The following is a 23,708-nucleotide window of genomic DNA, read 5'->3' as shown; positions in this document are numbered from 1 at the left end:
GAAGGCAATTCAGGATGTAGTAAGCAAAGAGGTGTGAGTGCTACAGGCTGCTTCTCTTAGTGCTCAGGCAGCCCAAACGTGATATTGTAATCGATTAATCTGAGCCAGTACTGTGGTTGGGCTACATTCCTGCAGACTAATGGTAAAAGAGCTTGAATGGGTCATGGTTTGATTGCCATCTGTGCTAACAGTGGGAGACAGCACAGAGATTCATGGATTTGTGTTAGTGTAACAGAGCAGAGCTGAGACCCAAGCTGTGGCTCCAGTTATCGTCTTGTTTGGGTTTTCAGGTGTCACCTGGGAACTGACTGGCTGAAATTTTGCATTAGAGAGTGATTTCTGATTACTTTAGGTAGCCCAAAGCAGGACCTACTGGATAATCTCAAGAGGCTTTCCTGGAAGCCTTAGCTCCATTTTGTACCCTTGGAGGGGTTGAAGAGATGAGGTATGTCTCCATTAGGGAGAGAATAACTCCATAAGCTCCGAGTTCAGGAGCTTATCTGCATTCCTTTAAGCCTGCTAGTTTCACATCAGCCCATTAGAGAACCTCTTTCCCAGACTGGGAGGGAGATGGGACTCTTAATACCCAGTGCTTGTAGGCTGCCTTTTCATTTTCCACTTCAAAATGTCACATTAGATTCCTGATGGAATTAGAGATTTTTATCTTCCTTCTTTCTGCTAGACCTCTGACTCTTTTCTGGTTTTCTTCTACACTGAAGACTTAATTTCTCACATATGTGAGACAGGGTGAAAATTAAACAAACAAGCTGGCAGATAGACAGAATGGTTCTTCATGTCTGGAAAGCTGCAATGAGCTGTGACTTAGGAATTACAGTGCTTCATATTCAAACTTTTCTTTTTGATGCATTAGGGGGTGGCACAGGAGCTGACAGTGACATATGGAGAAGGCCCTCTTAGCAGGATTGAGGCTGTTATGTGATAAATGACACAGTATGTCAAAGGACTTCTGTTATCCATCATGCTGGCTTCCTCTGAACACACTCTCACTAAAAAGAGAAGTAGCTACACAAACAGCTGGGGGATGCTGTAGGTAGGGTCAATGGTGTGTTCAAAAGAGAAAATAAGAAAGCTACAAAGTGTGTGTTTGCATGGGGAATTAACAACCCCTGAGTCTTGAGTTCTGAATTTTAAAGTCGATTTTTGTTTAAACATCTGATGGACCTCGGTTTTACATCTTTATCAAGAATGAACTTTACCTTCAAGAGAAGTTGTCTCAAAAGTTGTTCAAGCAAAAGGTTTCAAAAACCCACCAGGTTTTCAGTGCTGAACAGCTAAGCCTTCTCTAAAGAAAGGTCATTTAGCATCAAGTTTTGGATTGAAAGCATGGTTCTGTCCCCTAATAATCCATCCCCAGACTTTCCTTCTTCCTTCCTGGATTGCAGTGGAAAGAAAGTCACGATCTATACTTTCCTATATACACGAGAGGCATGGGAAAGATGGGCAAACATAGTAGCATGGTGGTACCGTTGCTGTTATAAATGTAAGGGATAGAAAATACTTTTGAGGGAAGGAACAGGGCTTTGACTCTCAACACACCTGATACAGGAATATCCTCCATAGGATACTTCCTACTGTTGTCGACCATCCAAGTTAAGGAGTAATGGGGCAGGCTTTCATAGCTCTGTGCCTTCCACTGTTGGAAAGTTTGTTGCCTTTTGATCTGGGATTTCTTCTCACCTTTAACCCACAGTACCTTTTTTTTTTTTTGCATTCATTTCAGATTGACACATGCATCACTTGCTTTCAAGAGAAGCAAGGGATGTGTGGCATAACATAGGCGTGTGTCCATTCCAACCTTCTATAGTCCATATCTTTTTTTTTTCCCATCAGCTGTAATGGCTGGGTTTTTTTCCCCTTCTTGATTAATGGACCCTCAATAGCTATGTAGTCTATAAACCTAGACAAGACAAGTAGTCTGTCTCTTTTGATCCCTGAACTCCTAAAAGCCTGATTCTGACTGCTTAAGTGGTGTTTATGTGCCCACATGCACGGTAATAATTGGTGCGGAATATCAAATGTCACTACTTGACATTTCATTCATAACAGTAGCATTTAAAGTAAAGGCTTTAACTTGATGATTCACCAGTGGCCAGAGTCAAATGATCTGGGATGGTCTTCATGTTACAAGTGTCAATCAACAAATGGATTTATCTGGAGATAATTTAATCAGAGCCCATCAGTGAACTGGCTTTAAAAAAATCCCCTTACTTCCAGATTATTACTGCAACCTTATTGTATATGAGATGAGACAAGAGCATAATCTTGGTAGAAGAGTGGTTACAACTTCTGTAGCCCCTCTAACAAACCCATTTCTAGGAGGATGGAGTTGCAAGTACCTCAGGTGCATCTGTTCTGTTAGTAAAATAGAGGACTTTAGGTTCCATGGCTGTTGAGCTGGAAGCTCCTGCCAAGAACAAAATTTGCTAGACACAAACAAACCTAAATATATAGATAACTCAGCCCCCTCCAACTCCCAGCGCTGCTGTGCTCCACTTTATTTGACAGTGCAGCTTTTCCTTCACAAACTCTTCATGTGATGAGACACTTATTTCAGCTGTTGACCCCTATCAATGACCCCTCACTGGGAGATCAGGTGTAGAGAACCAGGCTATTATCTGCCTTCCACTCACACATTTCTAATCAAAGCAGCCAATTTTGCTAACGCCTCCAGCTGAAGTCACAGCTAGGGAGACCCGGCTGAGTACAGAGAAAAGAAGTGGTAGGAATGGCAGAGCCAGGGGTAAGAAATCCTAAGGGTAAGGCTAAAAAAGAAAAGTCAAGCTGGGAGAAAAGATGAACAAGCAAAGCAGGGAGAAATTCTAAATTCTAGTTTCATATTTAATGTAAGAAGTCACAAGAATCAGTCAGCAAAATAAAGCATCTCTACGCCTTCCACGCATCTCTCTCTGCTCCTTTCGTTTTCTTACTCCGATAAGCATTGGTATCATCCTGGCATTGTATTCTGTTCTCAGTGTATGTGCTTAAGACAAAATAGGTTTTAAAAAAAATTAAATGAGATCCAAAGGAACTCTGACAGGAAGGTATTTCTTCAGATGTTATAAAGGTTAATGTTTACTCTAGTTATGACATCTGTTGAGTCTTTCTGTTCTGGCTGTTGAATTCTCTCTGGACTCAGAGAACGCTTGAAAATTTAAGCCCCCATGCACTAGGTTCAGAAGAAAAGATGAACAGGATTGCTGTGTGGCACCTTCTGCTTTGGTCTTCAAAAGCTAGAGTCCAGGCTACTGGCCATCACTGTTGTCATTACTTATAAGCAGAGAAATGTTGTTAAATAGGGCAGTAATCCTTGATGATGTGTCAAACGCTTGTGCTGTTCCCTCCCTCAGAGCACTAGTTTCAGTTGATAACCATGCGGCTTGCTTACTTTCCAACGTGATGTGTCACTTTATCACATTTGAATGTTTAACTGCACTAATAGGTAAATGATACCAGTATGCTGTAACCTGGTGGAGCAGACTGTCAATAGTTTACAGTCATAAATGATGGCCTGGCATCTCAGGCTGGATACCAAGGCACTGCCTTTATTTGCCATTCCCTTTGATTTTCATTTTTTTCTGTTTTAAAGGTCCTGTAGGCTGTAATTGGTTTTTGGGACCGATAATGTTGTATTGTTAGCCCTGGATTTGAGAACAGCTGTTGTCTTCAGTTCCTGTATGTTTCACTGTCTGGTTTATAATTATAGTCCATAAATTGTGTTAGGATTCTTGGTAACAAGGAGTGTACTGAAAATGAGATTCTTTTCAGTGTTTGTGTCACTTTACAGAAGACAAAGAAGGAAAAGAAACATTGTCGAATGATGAGAGAGTGCTGTTTTTCTCATCTTTCTCGGGGTTTTTTTGATGTGAGCAAGAGTTTGGCGGTTTTTTCCAGGGTTGCAATCAGATGTTCACCCAGTGCCACTTGGATTTGCAGCATGAACTTTCAGCCAGAACCACCATGTTGCAGAAGCTCCTTAGCCGTAGGAGACTGATATTAGCATCTTTTCCAGTGAATGACTTGACTCCTCATTTGTAATTCTCTGCAGTAGAGCTAATGGAAGATGCTCTAAGCAAAGTCCTGGGTCTCTGTGTGTAAACAAAACAACACTGAGAAACCCCCTGAGGACAAAGTTGGTTTTTTCTTATGCTTTATACCTCTTCAGTTATGTGAATAGAAATGTAAATATTTTGGTGGTTTTTCCTTGATATCCCAACATGCAGTGTTTTTTTTCCTTGCTTTACCCCCATGGGGAGTTAGATCCTGATTTTCAGTTCAGAATCTGTGTGTCTTTTTTTGCCTTTCTTTCTCTGTGAATGTCTGTCTTTCCTCATGCAGTTATGCTTCTGTCTTTTGTCTGCTGCTCTCTCTGCTCTTCTTTTTTTATTTGTTTTGGTAATCCACTGGTATTACATAAAGTTCCTGTTTAGCATGATGTGGGCCAAGAACCATGGAAGCTCCAGAATGCCATCTGTCATTACTGGTAGTAGGGACCATTCAAAGCTCTGTTTACTGTTTTTCCTCCTGTTTAGTAGAGAGGCTGTTTGAAAATAGTCGATTTTGTCAGATGGGTTCAAAGAAGGATGTCACAAAATACTTTATTAATTTAGAAATATCATTTCCCATGCAGCAGATAAAAAAGTTTATAAGTTTCTCCAGCAGTTCTCAGGTAGACTAGTATATAGATTTGGTGTCCAAGATCCTAGGAGTTATTTAGGATATTATGAGTTTTAGGAGGTGTAGTACTGATTGAAAAGGTGTGTTCTTAGTGTCAGCTATCTTCAGCGTACCATATTCTGACCTGCAATATATCTTGTTTCTCTTTCTGGCCTCCCTCTGTGTTGTTTCACCAATATACCCCAATATTGACCTGGGGACACAGTTGTGTCACTGTAGAATCCATCCACACTGTCATCTGAGGAAACTCTGGCCTAGCAGTTCTGCATTTGTAAAAAAAAAAAAAAAAATTCCTTCCTTTCCTTCTCAATAAAATGGGCAGTCTCATATTCCTTAAGTAGCTTTGCTCCCCGTTGGCCTGCGCTATTACAATATTTTTCCCTATTACTTATGTAGAACTGTTTTATATTAAATAATAGAGAGTGTTAAATGGTCTCATTATTAGCATTCAGAAATCTTTAGTGTAGCTTAAACTCTCCTCAGATCTGGAGCAAGCTCAAATCCCATTAAAAAGATTCCTGGGTTTATATCTTCCAAACCATAGCTTTCATTTCTACAGCAATTTCCCTTCATCACCAAGAAATAACAAGCAGTGCGGGTAAATTCTCTGGCTAATAATTCAGTGATTACAATATTAATGACATATTGTGCAAAACAGGTGGTGGTGGGGGAGAATTTAGAAGAGAAGAATAACTATCACCTTTGAAAATGGCAGCAGATTTCTTTGTTTCTCCTCCTTGAAACTCATTTGGCTAAGTGAAGTGAGATTGGGTTTGATCACTTTTTAAAAAATCATGTTCGTAATAATCCATTTATCTGCGGGATACACGGAAGGGCCCCTGGATTCCATGACTTACTGTAAACATCTCTGAGGTTTCACTCTCAGTATCTGCATTTGATGCCACTCATCCCAAATAGGTAAAATGTACCTCAGCAGGGTAGGAAAAGAACTTGAAATAATTTAAAAGCCACATTGTGGTTTTTATTTAGATAAATTAACTGGTATATGCTTTTTTTTTTTTCAGTTGTGTGATATGAATAAAACATTTGTCTGTGTGGAGCTGATTATAACGTAATGTTCCTGTTGCTTCAAGTAGGGATTTGGGAAGGGAGTTGCTTTTGTATACTGTCATACCTGGAGGTAAAAAAGATAGGTGTCCAGTAGGGAAGAGAAAAGAAGTGTTCATGTATAATTTCAGGAATTTTTTTTTTTAAATGTTCTGCCACAAGCTTGCTAGTTGGGAACATTTGAGAGGAAGATCATCTTATTTACTTAGAATTATCTGTGGCATATCTCTGGTGCATCCAGGTATCTGAAGGTCATATGATGGATCAACCCACTAAAGATAAAGGTTCTCTTTTTACCTCTTTTTTTGAGCAATTTTTTTTTCACCATTTTTTTGGTAACCATTTCACAACTGCAACTGTGAAGTGTAACAAAGATGTTTATAGTTGATAAAAAGGAAGCATCTTTTCTTTCATGCCATACAATGTAATAGAGTTAAAAGGAAGGTAGAAAAGCATAGTAAGGAATTGACAGGTATCACGTGGCAATCCTGGTCCAACAAGACAAAACCTGACATTTGTCACAATCACGTTCAAGAGGTGACACCAAATGTCAATACTGAGTTCTGAGCATGCCGGTTATAATGGCAATGGGTGGTAAGGAAAAACTTTCTTTTTGATCTGTTTGCTGAGGTAATCTTATGCCCAGGAACAGAAGGAATAAGAATCAGTATGACTTTGTTCTGAAGAGTTTATTTTCATCTGTTCCTGTTATTAATACAAATTACTTTTTTTTTTAACGTGTAGCATAATGCACCGAATGCTAACAGTGATATCTTTGGCATTAGAATCTGAGCATAGGAATGTCCTGAAAACGTCTGTTCTGCTGGCTAGTCATACAAAATAGGAAAACAGTGATTTGATTAATTTTCTTGTTTCCTCTGTTTCATGAAATGGTAAATAGATGTCTAGATGGCCCTGAGTAGCATTGTGTGAAGCATTCCTACAGCCTTTAGCTTGAAGGGCACAATGTCCAACACAGGGACCTTGGCTTGTGGTTGGATGTGATTTTCCTACACCCCACTGCAGATTCACAATTGCTCTGCTGGAATAAGTGAAGTCACATTGCAGTCTGACAGTATAACTGCAAGTGTAACCCAACTGTGATGTGTAAATTGTTCCTGTTTTCTTTTTTATGCCCCTGTCTTAAGAACAAACTGTCAACTTTATCTGTCAACCAATCAGAATCTGGCAGTGAAACATCTGGCTAAAACATCTGCTGGCAGGGGAAATGCAATCTGCATCTCTGCCAACAAGTAGCAAACACTGTTGATGTAGGGTTGTGATGGCAAGGAAACTCCAATTCCTTTGGGAACAGCAAAAGGAAGATACGTACTGATGCTCCCTTGCCATTGCAACTCCTGCTAGGACCTGATGCATATATGTACACACGTGCTCTCTTAGAGAATATATATTTTCCATGCAGGAAACCTGGAAAGGTATTTATTCAAAATGTAACCCACGATCTCAGCCATAAATGGAAGGCACAGCTTCTCCAAGCATTGCGCAGATATTTCCTGCGTGGACATTCTGGGCTGAGTTTGAAACATAGATAAGCAGTCAGGTTAATGGAGCAGCGAAGGCATATTTGCAGTTGCAAGCAGAGAGCTAAATAATAATAATAAATCAGTAAGTAAATAAATAATATTCAAGTAGTTCTCTGAATGCGATTAAGGGGCTGTGTCCATTCAATCAGCGTAGTCACTTTGCATTTGATGAAATCCTGAGAAGTGGATGTAAATAATACTTTGAGAATATAGTTGACTCAAATGTCCCTTTGCAATGATGGGAAATGTGTTTTGGAATGAACTTCAACTCAGCTCACTGAATCAGGGTACCCAGGGAAGTGGTTTTTTCCTTCAAGGCTCTCAAGTTACTTTACATGTATGGAAATAAAAAATATGTCCATCTATCTGTCCTAAGCTTTATTCTTGACACTTCCTTTGCTTCATGAGGATTTACTGACCTGTAAGAAATAGGATTTGACTGAATTGATTCCTGTTGTTACTTTGTTCAAGTAGCATCTCCCAAACTGCTGCTGCTGCAGCAGCAAGATTCCTTTTGCCTCTTAAGGGAGAGCTCATGTCAATAATAAACACTGGGATCTTTGTTGAGCCTCCACTGTCTTTAAAAGGTTTCTATTCTGGAGATTTTTTTGTGAGATACCAGCATAATTTATGGCGGAGTTTTTGTGATGGATGCAAACTAATTTACCTTGGAACCTGCTCCAAAACATTGTCATTGCTTCAAATAACATCCCTGCTGAGATGGTAGATGTGAGTGGAAGTTGGCAAAGGGGGAAGGGCAAGAAAGAGAAGACCCCCTGAGGTACTGCAGTTGAAACAATGATGTAACTCGTCACTGAATTATGCGAGAAACTGTTAGGCAACTTGCTATGGACCATGACAAATCATCTTTGGAGGACCCCATAGGACAAACAGAAGTAGCTGTGAAGGAATACCATAAAAGCCCAAAGCTGTCACTGTCTGTGAGGCTGAGTGGCTTTGTGCATGTATCTTACTGACCCTGTTAGATGAGCAAGACCTGGTGATTATTTGTCCTCTGGAGTAAGGCAATAGCATGAGGCTTTATTACAGTAAACAGGGATCTTGGAATAAATGGTGACAGAAAATCAGTCATTGACTACTGACTCATTCAGTTCCATTTGTAGGCCATCAGCAGAGATCTTTAAATTAGGTTAATTCCTGCCTGTACTCTTCCTCTTGCAAAGAGAAAATTTAAACTGTAAATTGTAGGATCCCCCTAGCATGGAAAAAAAAATAAATCACCTATTTCCTTTCAGTATCCGTATTGGTTGTTCTTTGTGATAGACTGAAAGGCTGACCGGGGAGAGCGGGGCTGAACTCTGATGCCTTTCTGCCAATTCACAATAGTAAGCTTTACCCAAAGGGTAGTGCCAGCAGCATAAGTTAGGACAGCCCTGTGGCATCCTATTCTCTTCTCATTGCCAGGCCAAACATCCGCTTTGGCAGTGCTGGGCCCAAGTCCTCCCATTCCAGCAACTCCATGGTGTCAATGATAAACAGTCTGCTCGTAATGACGGGCCTTGGCATTCTTTTTCCAAGTGTTGCAACAGTAGGCAATACATCTTGTGTCGTGTGTGCCAACAGTGTGTGATAACATGAAAACTCTTTCCAAGTGGAACTCAGCGCTTCGCTGGTAGACAGGTAAAGCGACAAACCTATAAGAGGCAGAAAGGGAACCTGCAGCTCCTCACATGCTCTCACCTTTATCCACAAAAGGGCTCTTGTCTTATTTAATGTCTTTAAGTTACTTGGACAATAGCTTATAGCAGAGCAGGCTTATCTTCTAATGGAGCTTTACACTTGGAACAAATGGAAGGAAAGGAGGCATATTTGCAGAGGATGGTTGGTAGACTTTTTTTGTCTTTGATGTTGTGACAGCTTTCAACATTTTTTTTTTATTTATTTTTTTAAGGCTTGCTTAATTCGTGGGGTGGTGGAGAGATGGTCTTCTCTACATAAGAATGAAATGTGAAATTCCTGAACAGCATTGGAAGCTCAAAAGGAAACACTGCAGTGGGGACATATGCTGTGTTGGTTTGCTGTTGCCTGAGAGATCCATTCTGAGTCTCAATACCTTGTTCTTCTCTACAGTGGATTGTTTCTATGCTGTTTAAAATATAATTTGCTTTTCTGTACAACTCCTGAACTTGTTGGTCAAGATGCTTTGCAGCTGATGTGAGTTAGTGTGAGAGATAAGTAATTGAAGGTTAAATGTTATTCGTTGTGGATTCATGGATCTATTACTGATATGAATGCATCTAAACATCAAATGGGCTTGACTTGAGGGATCAAAGAAGGAAAAGATGGGATATCTAGATGCCACAGATGAAGGAAAACTATCAAATATACAATGGTTCAAATGTATGGTAAGCACTAAGTAAGTCCTTTTAACTTTGTCAATGTCTCCTGATGGAATTATCTCAGACTTATACCAGCTGAAGGACAGCTGTGCTTGTACCCTTCAGAGGGTGAATACTTCTGAATACATCAATGGGAGCATCTAGGATGGTTACTTTAATATTGAGGAAGACGGGAGTATGTGGGTTTGGATGTAAAACACCATGCTGTCAATTCATCCGTAGCATCTGTGAACCATGCAACGCAGTATTTCTTTTGGACAGCAACCAGTACTGTATGCTACAGAAGACACGAGAATCTTCCTAACAAATAAATGCAAGGAAAAGGCACCATCCTAATCTTTAATCATTGGAGAATGGCTTGCAACTGGAATCCTGAGGGGTTTATTTTTCCTCTAAAATGCTTCTACTTTGAAATTCAGTTATTCTTTGGCTAAGACTTAATTTTTAGGAGGTCACCTAATCACTTATCCTTGTCTGATGGTGTAAAACCATGTTCTGTGATTTCTTCCAAGCAAGTCATATTCACCTGACTGAGCTGGGAAGTGCTAGACCAAAACTGTGCTAAGCAATTTCAACCCATTTCAACACCCGCAAAATTTGTGTTTTACTCATGTTTACACATAACTGCAGTTATTGCCTTTCTGTTAGACAGCAGCTGGGGGCTGATGGCAGGCCAGCTGCAGCCTGCCACAGCCACCGCTGGAGTGCCTGCATGTATAAAAATGATAAAACATCCAGCCCTACAGTTACCTAATTGCAGCTGGGATTTTGCAGCTGTGGAGTCACACCATGAGAAATACTTTCAGTGCTGCAATTCAGTGAGCGTGCTTTTCAGGCCAACAATTTGCCTTGTGAGCTGAAGAGAAATGAGCTCTATAGACCTAATTCTTCCTTTTTTTTTTTCTTTTCCTGGTTGCAATCCCTTTTTGCTCTCTGTCTCTGGTAATTTTCAGTGCTCAGGAATAGAGATAACCATCCTTCATGGCATCAACCTTTGAGGACCACTAGGTAATTGCTTTCCTGGCTGTTGAACAGGGGGGAAAAAAAAAAAGTATGTTTTGCTCTCTTTGAATCATCATTTTTCTACTTCTATCAAATGTTTACTGTGTGGTCTCAGACAAGTCATTAAACTGTTTTGTAGTTACTTTATCCAGCTATAATGTGATGGCAGTAATACCTTAAAGCAGCTCTTTAGGCTTAATCTAATGATAACATAATTGTTTGAAATGTCTAAGTGTTTGAAAAAAAGATGATCATGTTGAAAGGGAGATTTCACATTAAAAGTACATTTGCCATACTCTGAGGGAGAGTGGGGGTTATTTAAAAAAAAAAAGGTATATATTTTGGACATTCAAAAATGGCAAAAAGCATGGCTGATTTGGTATACTTTTTTTTGCTTAATTCACTGGAAAGTTTTGGTGATCAAACTTGCCAGCTGGCCAGAAAATCAGAACAAAAACTTTTATCAACTTTTTGTGCAACCTTTATTCCTGTTGATGAGAATGGCCAACTTGAATTTGCACGTAGATTCTTTTTTTTTTTTTTTTAGGGGATATTTCTGTGAGCTTATCTTTATTGACTAAATGTTATGCAGCCAAGTCTTTAATCTCTCAGGTCTTTGAATGGTAGGGTAGCTCAAAGAACAAGAAGTCCTGAAGAAATTCAAAAAGGAAAAACACTACCAGGTATCATCAGAAATATTCTAGGGAGTTGTTAGCCCCCGTACCTTTTGTTAGGATTCTAAGCAAGCACCATGCTTGTTTCTCTTTCAAATCCATCTTGGAATAGAGAAAACTTCATTCCGCTGTGCTTTCTTTCCATGTCGTTCTACTGAGAGAGACACTATAGCAGCATCTTCACTGAAAACAGCGTCTTGAAGTTGCATCTAAGGTGGTTTCTCAGCAGTGACAGAATATTGTTCTTCTGTTTGGAAAACAGTTTTGAATAACTCCTGGTTGAAAGTTGGAGCTTAGTGCAGTTTCTCCTTAAAGGTGAATGTCATATTGCTGTGTATGATGAGCATTGCAATATATCAGTGCTGTCTGATGAGTCTGAATGTGTATTAACACTTAAAATATGTTCAGTTCTGTTTATACAGATACGTGAAATCTTCTTTCCACACGAGGAGGTCAAAAAGAGTTTGCTATTTAGACAGAGAAAAACCGTGGTGCTCAGTTGTTGATATCCATAGACAACATGGTCCTATTCTTTGATTAGGATCTGAGTTAGATCAGCCAGCAGATATAAATTGCTTTCAATGGCACTGTGTCAATTTTTACCCGTGAGCCTTCTAAGTAGAAGAGCTATAGCCATAAATTACCCTTCTATATATCTTACAATAAGTGATCGAGAGGTTATATTAGCACTCTCTTCTTTTCTCCACGTCTAAATAAGGGACTGTGTGAGCCTGGTACTTTATCTGCTTTCCTGTGGAATATTTCAACTTTTGATCAGGACCTGATATTCTTAACTAACTGAAAAAGGACAGTGCCTCTTATCTGAAAAATTTGAAAACACTTTGTTACTAGGATTGGATGCTGATCATCGATTTTCTTCATGGGTATCTTCACACCCATCAATCCCAAAATATTCATAATTCATTCTCCTTTAAGAGGTTATTCTTCTGTCATACTACATTAAAAACAAGTGTGTGGAGGGGGTGGTGGGGAAGAGCTAAGGGAAGAAAGCCCCAAATGTTTGCATAAAGCACTGTACCCCCATCCTGGAATATTGCTGATATCTTCTGATGCTTCAAGCTTCCTTATTCAATGTAAGAACAGAGCTAAAATGAACAGTAAGGACCATAAATTAGTTGCCCAAATCCATTTTTTATTTTATTTTTTTTAGGAAGCTAGTTAAGAATTTCCTCATTTGGAGGATGTTGAGTGCCTGCAACTCTATTGAACTTCAATAGGCAGTGATGAGAACTCCGTATTTTGAAAAATCAGGTCATTTATTGCAGTATTCAAGTAACTTCACTTTAGAAATCTGTTTCAAGAGGGAATTTTTTTGATCGTACTAGTCCCCAATTAAAATTTGTCAATTGCTATGCAAAAACAGCTTAGATTTTTTGCTCACACAAGTAGATGTGAACCACTTTTATATCTTCATTCCTATCTAGTGCCCTAGTTTTTCTTTACTAGAAACTTCCAGCAAGACTGCTACAGTTAATGTGTTCACCGTGGTACCTATTCCAAGTCTTTCAGCTCCCCTGAGATTCTGATAGCACCTCTTAGGAATCCTAAATCTCTCATGCACCCTGAATTTTCAGTGCTAGCTTTACTTAGCACTTAAATTAAGTCTCTTAAACCTTTTCCCAAGCCTTGTTAGGGCTTGTGAGCTTTCTGGAGAATTTGGTTCAGGTTTTTTGGTTTTACAGTAATTCTATCCATTACTGTTTTTTATATGTGTATATTTTTAAATTTTTTTGAATGTTTTGCAGAGCTCTGCAAGCCCATCAGGTTTCTCTAGTGGATACTTTATTTTAATAAGTGTGTATTGAATGCTTCGTTTAACTTTACTATTGTGAAGTGCCCAGAGACACTGTGCTTGGATGAGCAGTTATGTAAGTGCAATTTGGTTTAGTTTTTTAGTATCAGAATTAGCATTCAGCTGAGGTTTGAAGGCTCATGTGCATGTGCATGGGGGAAAGTAAACAAATAAGAGAGCTTAGTGCATCTACAGATATAACCCTAAACTGCTTTCCTTCCCCATGACTGCTTGCTCCTCTCCCTGGCAGATCAGTCCCCCAAATGCCCTTCTAGCGATGCTGGAGTGGCTCTTGCCTGATCTCCGAGGATACACTGAAGGGTTAGATTCGTGCTAGCAGAGGGCTGAATTTGTTTTGCTGAGAATTGCAGGATGCAGAACTGTTATCTCTTTGTCTCCCTCCAACTTTATCACTATAAGTAATTAGTGACATGCTCATCCCAGTGAACACCACGATTAGCAAAACTTTGTTGCCTACGGGCTGGATGCAGCCTTGGTAGTAGTTGCCAGGTTTCGTACAGGAACAATTCAAATTCATCGTTTGTGTGGCAGTCCTAAGACCCATAGTTTCTCTGGCCTGGGCACTGGAAGAATTCGGTCTTTCTTCTCCTCTTTACCTGAGACTCTTACAGAAAGGATGTAGTAGGGGAGACGGTGCACACGTTTGAGAGCAGGAGGGTCCACAAAAGTGTGAGTGGTGGTCTGGGACTTTTTTTTTTTTTTTTTTTTTTGGTAACTAGAATGACTTATCAAACAGTTTGCTATGCATTGCTTAGTAGCTAGTGCACGAAGTGATCTCCAGTTACTCGTAGCAATGGTATTTCTAACTCATTGCTCAAGTCTTCCAAAAACTTAATGGTGTCCCTGGATACATGGGGAGAATCATGCAAAGTGTTAGCCAAAAGTTCACAATGTTGGAGAAAAGTATTATTTAGGGGCAGAACATCTATGAGAAGATACCATGTGCTGGCAAAGAAAGAATGCAGGAATATATGTCTGGTTAAATGGAAAAAGCCATGTCCCTTCAAAGTCAGGTGGAATGTATAACGAGAAAAATAAGAGAAGGTGGTTTTGTTGGGGTTTTGTGAGGGTTTGTTTTTGGTTTTGTGTTTTGGTGATGGTGGTGTGTTGTGGTCAGGGTTTATTTGTTTCTGTTTTGACTTGGAAACTGTATTGCAAACAGGTCTGATGCATAAATATTGTTGTTCATCCCCACAGAAGGGAGCATTTATTGCAAAGCAAGCAAGCAGTGTTTAATAGGAACTCCTGACTCCTCAGTGGAATTCACAGGCAGAGTTAGAAATCCCATGTCAGAGAGGAGAACTATAACAAGCCTGGATTCATATGTATCATTGCTGAGTAACCTGTGAGGAAATATTACTTTATTGCAGAGAGATTATATTTGCCGTGCAAGTAGCCTGTGAAGTTAGTAGAGATCAAGTCCCATAACACTAGAGCAGGAATTTCCAGTGATGTTGTAGATATTAACAGTAATATCTTCATAATCATATTGGGTTTACGATGTAGCTGGGGGAAAAAAAAAAGGGGGGGGGGGGAGATGGAAGAAAAAAAAGGAAACTCTTCTAAAGTGAGCAGCTACCATGATCTAGTGTTGCTGTCCTGAGCTGGCCCACATCTGCCTTGCGAAGGAAAGGAGTTGGTGAACTATGTACTTGGGTTTGTGTTATATTGTGAGCTACCACTCAACGTATTTCAGTTAATGCTGCTTTGTCAGAACTATAATTTACTAATGGAGGAAGTATAGCGTGTCTTTGTGTATGTCAGCCTGTGACCAATTCCAGCATAAATCACATTACAGCCTCATGTGTAGCGAGGGCTCTTTTTGTCCTTCTACGCTGAGCTGAGCAACTTGGTGGCAAAATAAACCTGACCTGTGCCAGCTCTTTTTTTAGAGAAGAAAAACAGCATCTTTTTTTGCGCAATGGGAATTAATACTGAAGGATGAATGTGTGAGCCTACTCAGCATTACAGGGAGACAACTGACTCTGCCTAATCTAGAGCAACCATTTTGTAATTTATTTTTTTTTAAAGTTTATTATTAACTCTCTTCAGAAAACAACAGATCAAGTTTGGCAGAACAACATTCCAGCCTCCTACAGGGCTGAAAATATATGTGCTCAAAAGCATCCTATTTTGGAATACCACCACCTCATTGTCATGCAGGGGTGACTCGCGGAGACTTAACCCTGCTGCTTGTTTTTATTGAGGGCAATGGCTGAGGTGCTGGGGAAGGGGGGCGTAATGCACCTCAGCTTGGGAGGAGTGACTTCAGTCTTCCTCACTTTGTCTCTTTCTTCGTCTTGGCCTCTTTCTCTCTTTTCTCCTTTCTGTCTTCATCGCTAGCTGGCAGGTCACTGTCCTGCTTTGCCGTGAGGTGTTAGCTTGCTGAAACAAGTCTGATTCCCGTATAAAGCTTTGCAGGCTGGAAAGGGACTCTAGGTTTCCAAGCAGAGTTCTCTTCTGGGATAGGGGGATGATGCCCTAATCAATGCCTAGTCCATGAATCCTGGACGTTAGAAACAGGACAAAACCTTATAGATGATGGTGGACAGGGTTAGGCCAGGATGATCTAGTGATGGTCCAGGAAGGAACTGTATCTTGCAGCATGTTACTTTTGCAGGGCTTATCTCATTGTTAAAAAACAAGTGCAAGCGTTATTTACTATTTACTGGCAGTAATGTTGTATTAGTCCAATTATTCTGTAATTTATTAGCAAAATATTTGGAGGAATCTGAACTTTCTGATTCACAGCAACTACTTTGAGAGTTTTTCCTTCTGTTCTAGTTACCTCTTCAGTTCCACAGGAGCAGAGGACACCAAGGAGGAGTATTACCTCCTGGACTACATGGCTAAGTAAGGATTCTAGGAAAAGCTAACAGATCTGAAGTCATTGCTGCACATCGTTTGATTTTATTTTTTTTTCCTGAGCCTCTACATGCCCCTCTGCTTGTGATTCTTGCTGTTAATCTATGATGCCATGCTTTGCCCTTCTGCAGTATTTATTTTGGTTTAAATTTTAGAACAATCATCTGCAAATTGCAATTCTTAGTACTCATTTACATGCAGAGATTGCACTGATTTAACTAACAGATTTTTAAATCAACTCAGTTAATTCGATGCAACCCATATGTGAGCAATTAGCTTAAGTCAGTTAAGAATCCTCTTCAGCTATATGGATATAAGCCACATTTAAAATCAGAAAGTCAGAATATAGGAATTAGAAACAGGCTAAAGGACATTAATTTAAAAGTAATTTTAAAGTAAAGTTTTAATTAACTTGATATGCTTTCATCAGATCTCAGGTTCTATTCCTAGTTTTTCACTGATATACTACTTTGTTGCACGAATGGCTTCACTTAGCAATTAGGATTTGCTGACATCGCTTGTGGGAGGATGTAAGTGGGACTGTTTGGGAAAATGTGTTTTTCCCCCCTATGGAAAGCTTAAGCTTCTCTATGAGTAATGGATAGTTACAACTGGAGCCAAATCTTCCCATTTAAAAACTGTATTTCCATTTGGAAGTGTCATTGTGGTGCCATTTGGGAGTTGTTTGGCTGCCCTGTTGTCCTGGCTCCCCCAGCCAAACTACAACTCCCATGTTGCATCATAATTCTGCATATTACTGAATTGCTGTCATAGAGTCTTTGCGTTGCTCTAGGGGACATGTGGCCCAGCCAAAGAGACCCTCCACCAGAGAGGAACGGGTGCCACAGAAACCTCAAATGCATGTGTTCTAACACACGCTGGGACATCTCTCAAACAGTTCTGATGTTTTGGTTGGTGCAATTTAGAGTTTTGACTTGAAAAGTCAAAGTTTTGAGGAGAATAGAATGTTTGATTGCTGAGGAACAGTCAACACTTCCTGCAGAAAGTAGATACTTGTTATAAGAAACTTCCTGAGCTGAAAAAAGACTTCTCCATCCAAAACCAGTGACTAAACATGCTGTTTTAAGGCTTTATTTTTTTTTAATCAATGATATATAAAGTATTTGAAGACCCTGAGAGTCTTGAGATGACCCCATCTCATGGACAATGTCAAGAAACTGAGAACCTAGTTTTTATTGGCTCCCTGAATTATTATTTGCTCCTTCATAAAATAGTACAAAGCATTATTAATTGCATTTTTCTCAGAAATGACAGTGCAAAGTGTGGGCAACTGCAGGTGAATGAATTATCTGGTATTTAATAGTTCCTGTTGTTACAACTAGAAGAAATAGAAATCTGATGGGCATCCTTTGCTGTAGATCTGGGAGGGAAGTTAGCTTATCTGTGGCAATGCTGTTAACTCACCTTTTCAGTAGATCATGTGAACTTCTTGTCTTACTTGATTATGACATTGACAGTATTAGCTGAGGTGAAGCAGATCTCATTCTGCATCTCTAACTGGTTTGTGACCAAATGTGACTTAATGAAATGTGTCCACTGAGGGAAAAGAACCCCTTATATATAACACAGGGAGCTGCGCAAGGATGGAGACACAGTTACATGCACTGAAGAGGAAGAGCACAGGCTGCATCATTTATCTTGGGAAGCAAGGATTGTCCATTGTGACAAAATCAGTCAGATGTAGCAAGTGAAATGGTGAAGGCTCATTACACTAATTAGTATCAGTGCTCAGCTGTAGGGAAGCCAGAAGAAGAAGCTGGCAGAGTGATACTTTAGGATAGCGTTTGCCTGAGAGGAAGTATTATGTATCATGGATTCATTAGTTAGTGCCAGGAGGGAAGAGTCGTACAGCAGCCACGGTCCAAAATGAGATGGATCCTTTCAATGGCATCCTTAAATTGGTTGGCATCCAGATAGCACAAGTGTCATTCAGGAAATAAGTTTGGCATTGTGTGTGTAAGGTGCAATAAAAAAAAAGAGAAGAAAGTAGTAAAAAAAAAATAAATTCCTTTTAAAGGCCTAGAGATAAAATAAACTAGGCAGTAAGAGTTCACAGTTCAATTGAAAAATCACCATTGCTTGGTATTTTATGGGGATCTCTTAGGAGAAGTTGACTTTCTGGCCTTGTTTTTTATCATCTAGTTAAACGGTGCATGCCTGCCTTGGTGCTTTAATACTGACTGTGGCCTTTACTCATGATGAAAGCAGGTGTGATAGTAAGTTGTGGTGCAAATGAGGCTTGAGGGCAATTAGCATTGTAGTAGGTCATAAGTGGGGAAGAGGAGTGTAAATATAATTCAGGAATGAAATGCACACTTGAAGAAAAAGAGATATGGAATAGGGATTGTGGCTCCTGAACTCTGCTTTGGTTGTGTTGGGAAGTCAGAAAGAAAGAGTGAATGATATGAAATGAATTGTTAGCTGCACTAATGCTGATGGGAACTGTTTCATTCATCAGTCTGTGTATATGCCTTGCAGCTATTCACCTGTATTTCACTGTAAACAAGAAAAAAAATCTAATAACTTCATGCTCTGAACAAAGGAAGATCATCGCTGCCTTCAGTCCTTGGAGTAACCAGGTGAGGGGATCACTCACCTCACTGCAGGAAAACCCTGGGGCTTGCCTAGATGCAAAAGTGAGATGTCCCAGCGGGAGATTTAAGTGGCCCACTTTCATGGTGGGAAAGATATTTCACCATGAAATTAATAGTGCAGTCCAGAACACAGTAGGTAACATACCCTGCCCTCTAATCCCCCATCGTTGATTCCAGCTGTGGGCTGCTGTAGTGCAAGTCTATATATGTCTGCTAGAAAATGAAATAGATTAAATGACAAGCTCTAGAAATTGGTCCTCAGCACTTTGTATTTTCTCTTATGCCTTTGAAATTTCTGTGTCTTAAAGGATGGAAGACTAGTTAGCTGTCATTCTGAAGCTTCTGAAAAATATCCAAACATTTAAAATCCAGACTGTTTTATATTGCATAAGCATTCTGTTTCATTGGATTGCTCTCGGTGTAAAGCCTCCAATATTTACATTGTTCTGGTGATATTCTGTTTCTGGAATGATCGTTGGCATCTCAGGGCAATACCATGATGCAATGCCTGGATGGCATTGGATGAGCATCTCTGTGGAATGGACACATGATGAATATAGTCATTATGGTTTCAGCACATGGGCTTGAACAAAGCCAGAAAATAATGGTTATGTTTCTGATACCTTCCTTTAAATTATGAGGGGAGGGCTTTGCTGGTGTTGCTGCTTCCTCATATCACTGAGTCTTGCTCTCTGAAAAGATTTGAAATCAAGAGAAATGAAGGATTTCCCTCCCCCCTTGCCCCCCCCCCCCCCCCTTTTTTTTTTCCCCAGGTTGCTCTGAGCTTTCTGAATGGCAAGACCAAAACACCTTAATGCAAATATTCCTGCTTCCATCCTCGGCAGTAGTTATTTATAAAGTCCAGCGTGATGTGTCTGGTTGAGGCTGCCCCATGCTGCTCAATGGTGTCCTGATATTTGCCTGTGCCTACTTCCCTTTATATAGATATTCTTATCCTACACTAGTACTTATGTCTGGTTTTAAGATGCACAGTGAATGGTGATGCAGCTCTCTACGTATCAAATGCAATGCATCCCTTTAGATTTTATAGTTCCCTGTGCCCCAGGTGTTGTTATTATCAGTCCTGACATCATTCATTTGATATGATGGGCCCTGTCTTTCCATTTATCTGTAATGGACAGGAGACTTTGAATCATTTTATCTTCCAAGCACAGCAAAATCTTTTCTTTAAAAAGTGACTTTTTTCTCTCTCAATTGCTTGTTTTCTTCATTGTCTAATATCTTGTGCATTATATTTATCCCCCAATCTCTTTACTCTGCATCTTCTGTTCCCTTTTGTTTTCTTTTTCCTGTGTATCTGTCTTTTTCCTCTCCCTCTTCCTCCTCCCCTCCCATTTTCGTACCTGTGCAGGGCACTGATCCAGGCTTATTGCAATCAGCTAAAAGGTTTTAATGACCTTATCAAGCCTTAGGTTAGGACTAGGTAGCATCTCTCCATCCATGCATGTGCCTTGTGCAGAATTTAGTGCGGTATCTGACGTTACATTGTCCTCAAAGGCAAGCAGGCTTGAGAGTAAGACAGCAAAGAAAACACATCTTTAGTAAAACTTAATGTCAGGCTTTGAGGTACAAGATTAAAAGCAAGGTCTTTCAAGTGCAAACAGATTTAAAATACAATTCTATCTTAAACCAAACAAGTCTATTCTTTAGCTACTTAACCTCTATCTCATTAACTCCCCGTGAGGTGCTCCTGCCTTCACAGCAAGAGTCTAATGCTTCAGTTAGAAGTGCAGTTACCTCCTGTGGGTTTGGAAGAGGAATCTCAACCTGATCTTTGTGTCTGTGGTGTACCAACTTCAGATGCCAGCTATCCAGTTTTTCATAGAGTAGTTCTACATGACCAGCTGCATTTACACATCTTTAGAGCTGAAGATAGCACAGGATAGCATAGGAATATTCTTGGTGGCATATAATAATGATATTTGAAGCTAGCACTCACCAACAAGTCCACCTACGGATGAATTTACTCTGCTTGGAACCAGTCACATGAGTTATCTTTTCTCCAGAGACTGGATGGCTTGAATACTTTGGTTTTATTCATCTTACTGGGCTATGTGGCACTACTGGAGTACATCTGAAGGACAGACTGGCCAAGTATTTCTTTCTTTGGGCAATAGTAAGTGCTGAACACTTTGCTCTATATCAGCATGACAGTTAGTGTTTTCTGGTCGCATCTGTTTAGAAAAGTTTTGTTAGTGAGGATCAGAGGCTCTCTTCTTCCACCAGCTCCATAGTTTCTCTTGAGTCATCCTACAAACACACAGAGAAACACAATTAGGGTCTACTTGGAGAAGGTCAAATGTTTCATCTCCTTTTGCTGTGCTCCACTTGGTAGCCATGCATTGCCCCGGAGACAGCTAATAGCTATTCCATAGGCTGATACATGTCAAAAAATGTCCTGGCTGTTCAAAGGTAGACAAGGAGGAAGGGCTATAACAAAAGCATCAGGCTAGTGAACAAGAGAAATGCAGTTTAATTGTTTTGCATATATCTGGGTAATGCATCTGGGTTGAAGATACATAACAAGTAGCAGGATTACAGATAATCTTTACAGAGACAGAGATGGGTTTTTCTTTATTTACTGGAATTCTTTTTGGCAAATGTTTTCATAATTTCCTTTGAGCTGCTACTAGTCACTTCCAAGGTGGCAGGTAGTCTTCTAATGCTGCAAAGGAGAAAAGACATATAAAACATTTAAAGCAAATGTAATAGTTTGGAACTGTGTTGTAAGAAATGCCTTTGATTTGAGCAGTGAATTTCATTAAATCCTGTCAAACATTCAAAGCCAGTCTCAGCTTCCCAGTCCCTTTATTTGCTATCAGCACTTGAGATCAGCTTAATATTTTACCTTCACCCTTGGTTACAGAGCATAACGGACAAAACCATTATCTGCGAATGTCATCGCTATTAGGAAAGAGAAGAAAGGAAAGGGATAAGGGGGAACAGGGCTGGCAGGGAGCTGGTATCTGCAAAAGTAAACAGACTTTAACACTATGACAGGAGGAGGGAGAGGGATGGGAAAAATCAGCCTCTCATAATTTAATTAAAGTTCTGAATTTCCTTAAGAGCTGTGGATACAAGCTGCCAGGCTGAGGGCTAATATTTAAAGGTCATTTAAATGAGTAGAGATGTTAATCGTTGAAGGGACAAAGCTGAACTTTGTCTCCTGGCTCTCGCCTACATGCAGAGATGTTGCCTGCCTTCCCTGCAGTAAATAAGAGCTTTCAAATTATTGTTTTAGGTTGGATTGCACTTACTAAACTAATACCAAGCAAACAGCAGCATCTGTGAACTGCAGGGGGGGATTGGCTTGTCATAAGGTCACCTCTAAGAAAAGTCACAATTTGTACTAGAGCAGCAGAGTTGGTGAATTGTATTATGGACAGAGTGAGACCTGTCGAAAGAGTGAGGGTGCAGTGAGCAGCAGAGATGTTGGCATGCTGTGCGGAAACTGTGCTCATGTATGAGTAATGTGTTGCAGTCCATGGGACACAGCAGAACCATGTTCTGCAGTAGGGAACACCGGTGCCTTGTCACACCGCCTACTCGGCTTTAATGTGTGTTCATAGAGCTGATGAGGAGTTTTTCTTATGTGCTTTTCTAACAGATTGTGGGATGTCTTTACATGTTCTGAAGGAATGTGGAAATATTTTACAGAGGTTTTTAGCCTAATAAATAGTGAAATCAAAATTTGAGCTTAGGGTAGGTTTGACGTTAATCTCTGTATTTACTGAATCCTTTTAGGAGTAGTTTTCAGTTGTCATGTTTCTACTCCTTGGTGTGTTTGGCTTTTTATGTTGGACTCTTCCAGTGTGTACCAAGGCATTTTAGTAGAGGGACACATGTAGGTGACTTTGGTAGACACAAACTAGTGCCAATCTCAACAGGAAAGGTAGGGGAAGTAGGTTTGGGATTTTTTTGTAAGCAACAACAATGTTGAAACAGTATTTCTGTAGGTCTGAAACAACAAGACTTTTTCTTCTTGATGTTAAATTGAAGTATGAGAATAAAAGTCCAGCTATCATTCTTTCCTTCAGAATGGAAATTCTGTTGTTGTTTTCAATTAGTGGTGCTCCTTCATATAAGTGTGATAGAGGAAGACATCACATGCTTGTGTCAAGGAAGTGTTTTGGTCTTTTTTTTTTTTTTTTTTCCCACTAGTCCCATTGGGGAAAGATGGGTTTCTGAATGCAACTGAATGAATCTTTATGTGGTATTGTACCCCTTGAAAGGAAACCATGTAGGCACACAATTCTTGGCAGAAATACGTCTGCTAATCTCAGTTGAGCAGCTGTTGTCCTGAAAATCAGGAAAGGTGAGCCTAAAGGTAACTATCTGAAGAGCCTTTAAGAAACATAGCAGAAGCTGTCATGTTTTCATGTAGAATTTTTGGCAGAAGCATCACAGCAGCATTTGACAACTTCCCATGTGTTAGCTATTGCTAATGTTTCCGATTTGCCGAATGAGTAACATGGGAACTATGGATTATGAGGAAAGAAGGGAGTTCAGAGAACAGTGAAACCAGAATAAGCTCGGAATGGATCTTGTGATGTTGCCAGAAACCCCAAGATGGCATCAGAGACCTTGTTTTTCTGTATTAAAAATGTATGAAATTTTCTTAGTGACGCTTATTATTTCTTTGTCTTTGGTTCTTAATCAGTTCTCCATTTTTTAATACTTTTTTTTAAAGCATTCCTGCTTTATGACCCTTTTTCTTCAAGCATCATTTGCAAGTCATTGATAATGCTGAAGGTGTTACATGCAACACACCCTAGCTGCAGTGCAAGGCTCTGCCAATACAACGACAAACCGCATCCCCAGGAATATATTCCTACTTCATTTTGTTGTAGGAGGCTGAAACAGCAAAGCTGAATGTAACTCTGTAGCTAGACATTAATCCAACACTTAGAATTTTTGTTCTGAGGGTTTTTTGAAGCACGAGCCAGCCCAAGTTTACAATGCCACCAGAAGCATTCTAGTGCTGAACTGGATAGTATGGAGATGATGAGGACCTACCACAACCTCTCATA

At 39.9% G+C, this 23,708-nt stretch overlaps 1 protein-coding gene across 1 annotated transcript in view; it reads left to right on the top strand.

Annotated features, from left to right (window-relative positions):
• The window catches only part of AGBL1 (AGBL carboxypeptidase 1), a 269,330-nt gene that overhangs the window by 110,183 nt on the left and 135,439 nt on the right, over positions 1–23,708 (top strand). The window lies entirely within an intron of this gene.

The sequence above is a fragment of the Balearica regulorum genome, chromosome 12 (genome assembly GCF_011004875.1).
Source record: "Balearica regulorum gibbericeps isolate bBalReg1 chromosome 12, bBalReg1.pri, whole genome shotgun sequence".
Lineage (NCBI taxonomy): Eukaryota > Metazoa > Chordata > Aves > Gruiformes > Gruidae > Balearica > Balearica regulorum.
The sequence above is the reverse complement of the archived record's forward strand: the minus strand, read 5'-3'. Positions and strand labels throughout refer to the sequence as shown.